The 12,053-nt window shown below is 41.5% G+C and overlaps 1 protein-coding gene across 1 annotated transcript in view; it reads right to left on the reverse strand.

Moving 5' to 3' along the window:
• The window catches only part of ICA1L (islet cell autoantigen 1 like), a 69,030-nt gene extending 66,155 nt beyond the window's left edge, over positions 1 to 2,875 (reverse strand). Inside the window, exon 1 of the mRNA XM_046018198.1 lies at positions 2,807 to 2,875. The gene's annotated coding sequence lies outside the window, so the exon portion shown is untranslated. The remainder of the gene's footprint in view (positions 1 to 2,806) is intronic.
• Between the last annotated feature and the right edge of the window lie 9,178 nt (positions 2,876 to 12,053).

A 12,053-nucleotide genomic window follows, 5' to 3' on the forward strand; every position in this document is an offset into this window, starting at 1 on the left:
AAAGATTACTGATTCTTTAAATTAAAAGTAATAAATATAGAGAGCACAGGAAGGGCTAGAATGTTTGAAAATCAGCGGTGACAAATTCAAGACACATGTGTAATCAATCTCTAAGATCATCAATAAAAATATAACATGAAGAGACTAACTAAAAAGATAGAAAAAGAAATATTCTTCTAAAAACTCAGTTCACCCAAAAAGGTGGCAGGGGAAGAGAACAGAAGATTAAATGAAAAAAGAAAAAAATGGGAAAAGAAGGCCAATATGCTTTATCCAAACACAGAACAAAGTTATAAAAATAGAAGAGGACTGTATAACACTATTAAAACACAAAGATTGGTGAGACCGAATAAATAACTACAACCCAACAGTCTGTAGTTTATAAAAAACACACTTTAAGCATAAACACACAGACAAGAGGAAAAAGGTAGCAAGAGACAAACATTAAGCTTATATTAATGTCCGACAGAACAGGTATCCATGTAGAAAGTATTTTCAGGGATAAAATGGACATTTCATAATGATAAAAGAGTCAATTTGGCAAAAAGATACAGCTATCTTAAAAGTGTATGTGACTAACAACACTACCAAATCCAAGGTAAAGCCTGACATAAGTGAACGGAGAAACAGACAAATCTATAATCATAATTAGAGACTTGAGACTTAACACTTCACCCAGAGTAACTGACAGAATAAGGAGACATTAAAAATGTCAATATACAAGGTTTGACCAACACTCTCAACCAGCTTCACCTAACTGACATTTAGGCCACTCCACCAACCACCAGTAGAATACACATTTTTCCCTGACGGTAACTGGAACATTTCAATACCTTTAAATTTATTGAGGTGTTTTTTTTTTCTTCTTGCATAATCTAACCTTGCCTAACCTATTACAGACCATAGGTTTGTATATGTTTTCTGACCACAACATCACTAATTTAGGAATCAACAGCAACAATCTACCTTAAAAATTCTAAAATATTTGAAATAAGGTAACACGCCTCAATAAATAATGGATCAAAGAAATCAGAGACATTTTGAAGTATCTTTAACTAAATGATAATGAAACATTCCAAACTTGTAGGATTTACTAAAGCAAGCTTAGAGGAAAATTTACAGCTTTAAATGCTTATATAAAAGGAAAAAAGGTATAAAATCAATTATTTCTTTCTACCTTAATAAGTTAGAAAAAGAGCAAATTAAACCCAAAGTAAAAGAAACAGAATGAAAGTAAGAGTAGAAATCTGTGAAATAGAAAAAAGACATATACAGAAAATCAACAAAGTCAAAAATTTAGATGTAGGACACAGCACACATGAAATCACAAAGTCGGACAGTGTCAACAAAACAATTTATATCATGTTTTATATCTGCTATATTTTGATATTTGGTACTAGTTCAGTCACTGGTATAAATTTTTATTAATTACTTTATAATAAATATTTCTAATAAAAATGTGACTCCCTAGTTTTCCCACCAGTCTCATGTGGCACCAGTCTCATATTTTCAGCCTTCCCCCTTTGGACTGACTGAGCTCTGAGCACCCATTTAACTCTAAAATTATAATGATTTGTCTGACAATTATAATTACTCATAATTAGAGCAATGTCTTGCACAGTTATTTCAATGGCTAGATGCACAATCATCCTGTACTATTAAATACAGAAATTTCAAAGATATTGGTAACGCTGGGCCCAGCCCAATATAAAACGATTAAAATTTTTCATCATATAAAAAGTATATACATACCATTAGCTGTTTACCTGGCCAATACATGTGTAATTGACTCCTACTAAAGGAGGAGGCACCTGTGGCTACTCCATAAATATTGATGTTAAAACGATGAAAGTAATATCGCCTTACAGTATGCTGCCTAAGTCTAAACCAAATAAATCAATACATAAATGCTTAGAGAAAATCCAAAACCGGGGATAAACGTGATCTTCCCAATAAGCTGTTTTACGGTGACCCACAGCTTACAGCCGGGTTTATGGTCCGTGCGTGAACATCATCTGTGACATGAAAAATAATCCCACCCCCTCTGCTGGCAAACCCGCAGCATCGCGGGGTTGTTGCCAGGTCGGGTTTTTTCCCCTCTCCATCTTTCTCAGAGCATCAGGTATCTGACCATTGACATCATCTGGGCGCCCGACCAGGACATCCGCGATGCCACCAGCCGGAGGGGTGCAGCGGCGGGGCTCACGCCCTCAGGCCGGAGGGTTTGTGCACGGAAGCCCGCGGCGCTCGGCCATTCCGCAGTTCGCCTCCAACCGCACATTTACTTAGGTTTTGTTTTCACCAAACGCTTGCCACTTCCTTCTAAAGAAGGCATTTCCATTACAAAATAATGACATAAATAAGCACAACGGGAAAAAAAGAGGTCAGCAGGGAAAGCACCTAAAGGCTGGGAACATCCGCTCTGCGGGAAGCGATCTCCAACCTCGAGAGAATCGCCCAAACAAGCCTCGGGCTCCTGCGCACGTTCGCTCGCGGGGCCAGCGGGAGGGCAGCTCCTTGCGTCCGGAGGGGCTCCAACCTCGCTGAAAACCACTCCTGGCCCGTTCTGCCCCGGGGAGCTCGGACCCGGACCCCGTCCGGGAGGGAGGCCGCAGGGGCCGGCGAGGCCCTGAGAGACCGCGTGCGCGCGTGGCGTGCACGTCCCGCCGCGCCTCCACCTCAGGGCGTCGCCAAGGGAACCAAGGGTTTGGCCTCTGGCCGGGTAGGCCGGGGGCGGTGGGGGTGGGGGGGGCGCGGCCTGACCGCCGCCGGGAGGGAGGGGGAGCGGGAGGCCGCAGACTCTCACCGCGACGCTGAAGCCGCGACGCGCCGGTCCTCCGCCACCTCGGGTCGCGCTTGGCTGCGCGGAGGTCCGTCCCGGCACCCGTTCCCGCCGCCGCCGCCGCCCGCGAGCCCCGAGACGCCGCCGGGCCACTCCCGCAGCCCGTGCCCCTCCGCACCCGAGCGTGGAGGTGTCGGGCTCCGGCTGCGGGAGGCGGGAGATTTAAACCGGGCGGCCTGGCGCGCGCCGAAGCCGCGCTGCCCTCGGCGTCTCGGTCTGGCGTCCGCGTTCTCGCCCTTTCGGGCTCTGCCCTAACCCCGCCGAGGCCCGGCTCTCGGTCCGTTTTTTGACGACCTCCGGGACCCATTCTGGTCTGTCTTTACCAAATGACAGGTTGTTAACAAACCCCGAAACGGTCGGAACGTCAGAATTAAGGAACTGTGTGTGAGACCCGTGAGGCATTCTCGGTCTCTTTTTCTAAGGCCAGCGCCCTCCGCCCGGGTCCCTCCCTCCCTGCCACCTCCCAGTCCACACCGCACCCGCCGGGCCTTCCCGGGCCACCCCTACCCCGCCAGGTGCTTCAGAGCCTCGGCATCCCTGGATCCTGGGGCGCTACTCAGGACCAGTGCCCGCACGCGGTAACTGTTCACGTGCTGTATTTAACTCTTATGGAAAGGATTTGAAGAGGATTAAGTTAACAGCTGTTAATAACCGACCTCAAATGCACATATACATAACCATAATTTGTGGTCATAAGTGAGTCTTCAAGAGTAAAAGGCAAAGTTTGAGCCTAAAAACTAAAGAATAAAAATAAGTGAATTGTTATTGGTGGAAGATAATTTAAATTCAAAGAATTTTCAAAGGTGACTCAAAATATCCTATCACTTTACCAAAGCTATACAAAGTATGAATTACAACTGTGACACAGCCTAGCAAGGAAAAAAGTTCACACTCCAGGTGATAACTAAGTCTGTAAGATCGTGAAAGATGGAGTGAGATTCTAGAATATTATTACAAAGTACTTACCTTAAAAACCTGAAGGTGGTTTTAAAATAAGAAAAGGAATAGGCTATGTATACTAGAGTTAACTTGGGCTGAAAATAGTAAGAGGTCTTTAGGCGGGGATTCTAACCCTGAAATTTATGGTGTTTCACGGAGTGGGTGAATACCTAAAATAGTACGCAAAATTTTGGTATAGGTCTTTTGAAAGTATTTTTTGGAAATGTAACCAAACCCAAGTTCCACTCTCCAAAGCACAGAAAAGCCAATCACTGAGACGTCATGTACAAAAGAAAAGGGTTTATTCTAGAGGCAGCCAAAGAAAAGAGATAACAGGGCAAGCTTCAAATCTGCCACCTAGAAGGGGGAGAGAAGTTTTTTATAACGACAGGGGTTCAGATTACATATATATTGTTGAAAAATGTGGTGAAAACTTGTGGTTATTCATGAGGAGAGATGGCGCATGCTTACTGAGCAAATGTGTAACATACATCCTGTACTCACTTGTGGTGGAGACTTCAAATGAGGCAAAATTCAGCCCCTGCTGTCAGACATCTTAAGACAAGGAAAGGGACTATGGGTTTTCTATATGAAAGCCGGGATAGGGGCGCCTGGGTGGCTCAGTGGGTTAAAGCCTCTGCCTTCGGCTCAGGTCATGGTCCCAGGGTCCTGGGATTGAGCCCTGCGTGGGGCTCTCTGCTCAGCGGGGAGCCTGCTTCCCTTCCTCTCTCTGCCTGCCTCTCTGCCTACTTGTGATCTCTCTCAAATAAAATCTTTAAAAGAAAGAAAGAAAGCCGGGATAAACTGGAGGGGGTCTTGGGCTCATTATCTAGGGTGAGGAAGATAGAGCCTTGCTGTTCTTAGGCTGGAACCGTATCAGTGACTTCTAGCCTAGGTCTCCCTAGTTAATTTGTCAGCAGGGTCTGTAAACACACAACAGCTGATTAGGGAGAAACAGGTCTCCCGAAAAACAAGCTTTAGCTTTCTGAATTTCAACCTCATTAACCCTGTGGGGACAACTTCAGAAGGAGTCCACAGCTTTCCTCATTCTTCAAGTCCAGACCCTTAGAAGCGTAAGAATTAGCATTTGGCAGTAAGGATGAGTGCTGTACTTCCTCAGATCTTCCCTGACTCACTCATGGTAAGTTTGGCATCCCTCCTAAGGACATATTTCTACTCTCAACAATTGTAATTATTTTTCTGCCTGTCTTCCTCACTGGATGTTGAGCTCCTCCAAAGTAAAACGCCTATGCATTTTGGGAGCTTTACCTCTTAAACACAGAGCCTAATACATACTGCATTCTGAATGAGTTTATTCAATCAGTAAGTGAACAGAAGCAAAGACAGCTAATTGACAACTGAAGGATACTGTATAAAATATCTAAAAAGAGTTGAACACCTTTCTTCCCAAAGAATAAATGATTCTAATATGGTAATAAAATGACTTTCAGAATGTTACCATGCACATGTTAAGTTTTTTGGGGTATTTTAGAAAATGCTTCTTCCAGTAGGATGAACTTTTGTTTTTTTAAAGATTTTATTCGTCCATTTGATAGAGGGAGACAGCACAAGCAGGCAGAGCTGCAGAGGGAGAGAAGCAGGCTCCCTAGTGAGCAGGGAGCCCGATGAGGGGCTCCATGTGGGGCTTTATCCCCAGACCATGGGATCACCACTTACGTCAAAGGCAGAGGCCCAACTGACCGAGTCACCCAAGCGCCCCCAACAGAATGAAGTTTAACTCAAGAAGATATTAAACTTCAGCTCAATCTGAAGCAGAGAAAAGTCCTCCAAGAAATATACCAGAAGTTGTAGTGACTACGGGCAAGTAAGTCCTGTTGGTTTTGTTCACCTTTTGGAGAAAATTACTGGAAGATACACGATGTCTCCAAGCCACCATAAAATGAAGAATTTATACATAATTACATTTCCTTCACAGGTCACACAGAAAGGTGGGCAAGTGGTAGCAGAGTATAAGAATGGCTTCTGCAAACAAGGTCGAGCTACTGACACTCCTGAGCAGGAATCAGGTTTTCTTAATCAGGTATTTGATATATGTTTGTAGAATGAGTTAATGAACTTGTTAGCTGTTGGATTGATAAGAAAATATTTGGGGGCACCTAGGTGGCTCAGTCATTAAGCGGCTGCTTTCGGCTCAGGTCATGATCCCGGGGTCCTGGGATCAAGCCCCTCATTGGACTCCCTGCGTGGCAGGAAGTCTGTTTCTCCCTCTCCCACTCCCCATGCTTGTGTTCCCTCTCTGTCAAATAAATAAAATCTTTAAAAAAAAATTTAAATGCCTTGTACTAGTCCCTTAACATATAATGAGGCACCCAGAGTAGTTAAAATTTAGTGTTTCATAATAAGATTTTTTAGGAAACAAAAGAATTAACACTATTAAAATGCTTTTATATGGGAGGATATAATTTCATCTGGAAGTGCAAATATTTATAGAAATGTTATTTTTTTTTTCAGATTTTACTTACTGAGGGAGAGGGAGAAGGAAAAGGAGACGCAGACTCCCCACTGAGCCGGGAGCCGGGCACAGGGCTCTACCCCAGGACCTGAACATCATGACCTAAGCCCAAGGCAGATGCTTAACCATCTGAGCCACGCAGGTGCCCCTATTTCATTTTCTATCAACAGGTTTATCCTAATATAAAGTATTTTCCTCCACTGTAGGCTTCTACAGGTAAACTAGAAAAGACAATTAGATGACTTGGAATGTGGGGCTTCACAAATTTGGGACCCAGAGCAATAAGCAGCAATGATCTTTTGCACTATCAAGCAAAGCTCTTGTTAATCTACTAAATAAAACTTCAATTGATATTAAAACACATATTAAGAATTCCACACTTTTGTATTTACTCTTATTAAGGACTAGGGATCTACTGAACCAGATGTCATGGAAATAGCTGCATTTCTTTTTTTTTTTAAATATTTTATTTATTTATTTGACAGAGATTTCAAGTAGGCAGAGAGGCAGGCAGAGAGAGAGAGGAGGAAGCAGGCTCCCCCCTGAGCAGAGAGCCCGATGCAGGGCTCGATCCCAGGACCCTGGGATCATGACCTGAGCCGAAGGCAGAGGCTTTAACCCACTGAGCCACCCAGGCGCCCCAATAGCTGCATTTCTTTAAGGTGTTCCACTTTCCTTTTAACCTGTGTGATCTTTTCAAGGAAGTCAGAAGTAACAGGTCCTTGGCAGTTAGAGAGGGTATGGAGAGCTACCTTCCCAGATGTCTACACTAGTACTTACACAGGGCAAGCTAAACGTGCTCTCTACCATTCATTTTTGTTGATTCAGGTAAGGCTAGAATTAGAGACAGTATTATTAGGATGATTTTTTAAAATGTGAAATGTTATAAACCTACAATAAAAAGTATTTCCTAACCCTAAAACAACCACTGAACTGAATTTGGTATTAATAATTCCCCAGCATGTTGTCTATACTTTTACTATCCATACAATTGTTTGATGTTGCTCACCTCCTCAGATTGTACCTAACAAAATCCTTTCTCTGTATCTCTAATTACTGAGGCATGTGTCCTATCTCCATCATTAATTGCCTATACACCTTAATTGGCTATAGATATTTCTACAGTTGCCTTTCCCTCATATATAATTCCCATATGAAAAGAAATGGGTTTTTAGGGGCGCCTGGGTGGCTCAGTGGGTTAAAGCCTCTGCCTTCGGCTCAGGTCATGATCTCAGGGTCCTGGGATCGAGCCCCGCATCGGGCTCTCTGCTCAGCGGGGAGCCTGCTTCCTTTCCTCTCTCTCTGCCTGCCTCTCTGCCTACTTGTGATCTCTGTCAAATAAATAAAATCTTTAAAAAAAAAAAAAAAAAAAAAAGAAATGGGTTTTTAAAGAACACTATGTTATTAGGTTAATACACTTAGTAGTACACTAAAATTGAAATTAATTTTAAAGCCAAAACATGCAAAGCTGAACATTAACATTATGGTAATTTGGTAACAATGAATGTCACTTAGATTTATATATAATCTTTCTCTTACGTAGGTGAAAACATCTTCAAACTTGTTCTTCACTTATAAAAATATCATTCTTATGAATGACTTCAGAATTGGCAGAATATATATGCAGTAGTTAAGAGCTTGAGCACTAAACTCAGATACATCCAAATTCAAATCCTGACTTATCTACTAGCTACATGAAATCTGGTCAAGTAACTTGACCCCTCTAACACATATATTCCTCCTTTAAAATAAAGATCACTTCGTCATTTTCATGTCAAAGGATTGCTATGGCAGGATACAGATGGATTTGGGTGTCTTTTTGGTTTTTGTTTGCCATTTTAATAGACACTGCCAGAAAATAATTTACTTCTTCAGATCTGTGAATATCAGTGGATATTGTAACAAAGATAGCCTATGTAACCCAATTAAGCAACTCCCCTCAAAATTCTAAGTTACATTAAAGACATATCTAGTTTAAAATCAAAACCACAAGAAACTGGGACTCCTGGGTGGGTCATTTGGTTAAGTGTCTGCATTTGGCTCGGGTCCTGATCCTGGGATCCGGTCCTGCATCCGGCTCCCTGCTTAGTGGGGAGCCTGCTTCACCCTCTGCCTGCTGCTCTCCCTGCTTGTGCTCTCTCTGACAAACAAATAAATAAAATCTTAAAAAAAAAAACACAAAACACAAGAAACAGCAAGCGTTGGCAAGGATGTGGAGAAAAAGGAACCCTCTTGCACTGTTAGTGGGAATGCAAACTTGTGCAGTTACTGTAGAAATGCTATATGGTATGGAGGTCCCTCAAAAAAGTTCAAAAAAGAGGGGCGCCTGGGTGGCTCAGTGGGTTAAGCCTCTGCCTTCAGCTCAGGTCATGATCTCAGGGTCCTGGGATCGAGCCCCGTATCGGGCTCTCTGCTTGGCAGGGAGCCTGCTTCCGTCCCTCTCTGGCTGCTGCTCTGCCTACTTGTAATCTCTCTCTCTCTCTCTCTGTAAAAAAGAAAAAAAAAATTAAAAAAAAAAAAAGTTCAAAAAAGAACTACCCTAAAATTCAGTAATCACACTACTGGCATTTACCCCTAAAATACAAAAACCCTAATTCAAAGGGATACGTGCACCCTTCTTTGTTGCAGCATTATTTACAATAGCCAAACTACGGAAACAGCCCAAGTGTGCATCAATAGATGAACCAATAAAGACGATGCGGCATATATACACACAATGGGTTCCTCAGCCGTAAAAAATGAAATCTCACCATTTGCAAGACATGGACGGAGATAGAGAATAATGTTAAGTGAAGTAAGTCAGAGAAAGACAAGTACTATATGATTTCACTCATGTGAATTTAAGAACACAACAAAGGGAAAAGACAAACCAAGAACAGCCTTGTAACTATACAGAACAAACTGACGGTTACCAGAGGGAAAGTGGATGAGGGGTATGAGAAATAGGTGATAGGGATTAAGGAGCACACTTGCTGTGATGAGCCCTGGGTGACGTAAGGAATCGCCCAATCACTATATTATGCAAGAGAAACTAATATCACACATGTTAACTATATCAGTATTTAAATGAATCTTAAAGGGGCTCCTGGGTGGCTCAGTAGGTTAAAGCCTCACCTTCGGCTCGAATCATGATCCCAGGGGCCTGGAATCGAGTCCCGCATGGGGGGGGGGGGTCTCCGCTCAGCAGGGAGCCTGCTTCCCCCTCTGCCTGCCTCTCTGCTTACTTGTGATCTCTGTCAAATAAATTTTTAAAAAATCTTTAAATGAATCTTAAAAAGGAAAAAAGATGAATTTAGCTTATGTAACAAAATGCTAATTAAGTTTTTAATAGCTCAAACCCCCATCCTATACCTCTTCTTAGTATGTTTGATAATAGAAGTCTATGATAATCTAAAACTCTCAGTATTAAAGTAAATAAAAGTTCCTTTTATTAGCAGTTTCTCATTAGCAAAATTTGATTTCACCTTTTGAAACCTGATTCCAATTAGTGGCTTTTAAAGTAAAATAAATAATTGAATATTGCTTGCATATGCAGAATCTCAAATGTTTTTTCCTTTTATAAGTTAGAGTAGTATAAAGATTATTTCTCCTTATATTTGCTTTATACAAGCAAATGATTTTTCAAGATTAGAATACAGAATTTTTGTGAAAAGTCTTTTTTTCACCCTAAAGATTTTATTTATTTGACAGAGAGACAGCGAGAGAGGGAACACAAGCATGGGGAATGGAAGAGGGAGAAGCATGCTTCCCACCAAGCAGGGAGCCAGATGTGGGACTCGATCCCAGGACCCTGGGATCATGACCCGCGCCGAAGACAGATGCTTAATGACTGAGCCACCCAGGCGCCCTTGTGAAAAGATTTTAATGTTATTATCAGAAATTCCCAGATAGTATTTGGTTTGCAGGGTTGTTTGTTCAATTATGCAGTTATGTGTATATAAATGTAAACTTTCATTTGTTCTTTTCCCAATGATGATAGCAAGCACTTTGATATATTATTATGCATCAATGACAAGTTTCAAAATGGCCAATCGAAATTCAAAGGACAAAGCAAATACTGGTCCTCTATTTACAGAAAATCATTGTGTTTTTTCTGCACTCTATGTAGAATCAAAAATCTTATGTAACTCAAGTTTCTACTCTAATAATCTCTGGGTAATTGTCACAGCCAGGTGACAAAGAAAGAGTTTCTTAAAACTTTGCTCGTTGAGGTAAGAGCAAGTATCAACATGTTTAGGAATGTCAAAATTTATGGCAAGATGGCAAGAATAAACTTGTACCAGTCAGCAGGTCCTGAGTACTGGTACTACCTTGTTCCTAACTTTGCCCAGTGCTAGGAAAGTAGCCACACTCATTTCTCCACAAGAATCTCAGGAACAGGTAAGTCTATATAAAGCCCTGTCTCTGGTGTAACTAAAAAAGAGGAAAATGAACCAGAGAAAGGGGGGAGATTCCTACTTTTGAGGAAAAGGTGGAGTTGGGGGTAGGAGAGCAATATGTTGTAAGAGCAAGGAGTCTTCTAGGCTTCAGTTGGCCTCTCATATTTCTCCTGTTTGAGGAGAAAGAGCTAACCATCTGAGTTATACAAGAAGAGAAATTTGGCAGAGATTGATCCCAGACACTGGGTCACTAATGTTATACTCATCATCCCAAGGGAGAATGCATGAACCGTGAATGTATCCTCCTTGCAATCAGGATTGAGAAATAAGTGAGGGACCAATACTTGACCAATACCACTTCCTTCTTTGTCTACTACATCTAGTAAATAAGCCTCTTTACCTTTGCTTCAGCTACCTAGTGCATGCTTACAACTGAAAAGCCCAGACTGGCTGAGTCAAGAAAAACATTTAGGTAACTGTGACAAAGGGTCATTCAGAGAACATTCAAAACAAGAATATAAATTCTTCTTTGTCCTATAAAACTTAGACTTCCAGACACTACAGATATGATGAAATTTATACCAATCTGCACTAAATGAGAAAAACACACTGGTATATTTTCTTGCTAACTTGATGTTCACTTTTTTTTTTTTTTTAAGATTTATTTATTGGAGAGAGAGCCTGATGCAGGGCTTTATCCCAGGACCCCTTGATCATGACCTGACACTTAACCGACTAAGCTACCCAGGCACCCCTGGTTTTTTGGCATTTTTTTAAAGAAATGATATAATAACTACGGCTCTAGCTCTTATGTGAAGATGAGGATCATATCCTAAGGATAGATGGAGCCTGGGTCCCTAAAAGTGTGGAAGGAAATCCATTCTCCCAGCCCTGGTCTGCCTCTGGATTTCATCTTAGAGGAGAACTAAACTCCTAATTGGCTTAATCTACTGTTAATTTGGCTCTCAGTTGTAGCCAAGTATACGTATTACTTCCTAGACCTCTGTGATAGGAATATTTTATGAGATGCACTGCATTACAGTCTGTAATGAGACCAACCTTATTCTCCATATATTAGAGGCTGAAGTGCTCTGCTTGAGGAATACCAATCCATTAAAGATGGAAGTCACACTTTAAGAAGAGACTTACTTTAAATATTTGGTGAATAACATATGCATTAAGATAAATGCTAATGATATAAAATTTATAGAATGTTTATTATCTAATACTGACTGGAAGGTTTTGTCTAAAGATTCTATTCTATACAAGGAAAGGCTGGGAAGAAAGATTCCTGGTTACCATGAAATCTGTATGCGATTTCTAAAGGATTCTAACATATCTTTAATACAAAGGATTCTAATAAGTCTTTAGTACGTACTATCTTTAATACTTCACTTAAAATATGTCAACAAACTCTTAA

Source organism: Meles meles, chromosome 9 (assembly GCF_922984935.1).
Source record: "Meles meles chromosome 9, mMelMel3.1 paternal haplotype, whole genome shotgun sequence".
Lineage (NCBI taxonomy): Eukaryota > Metazoa > Chordata > Mammalia > Carnivora > Mustelidae > Meles > Meles meles.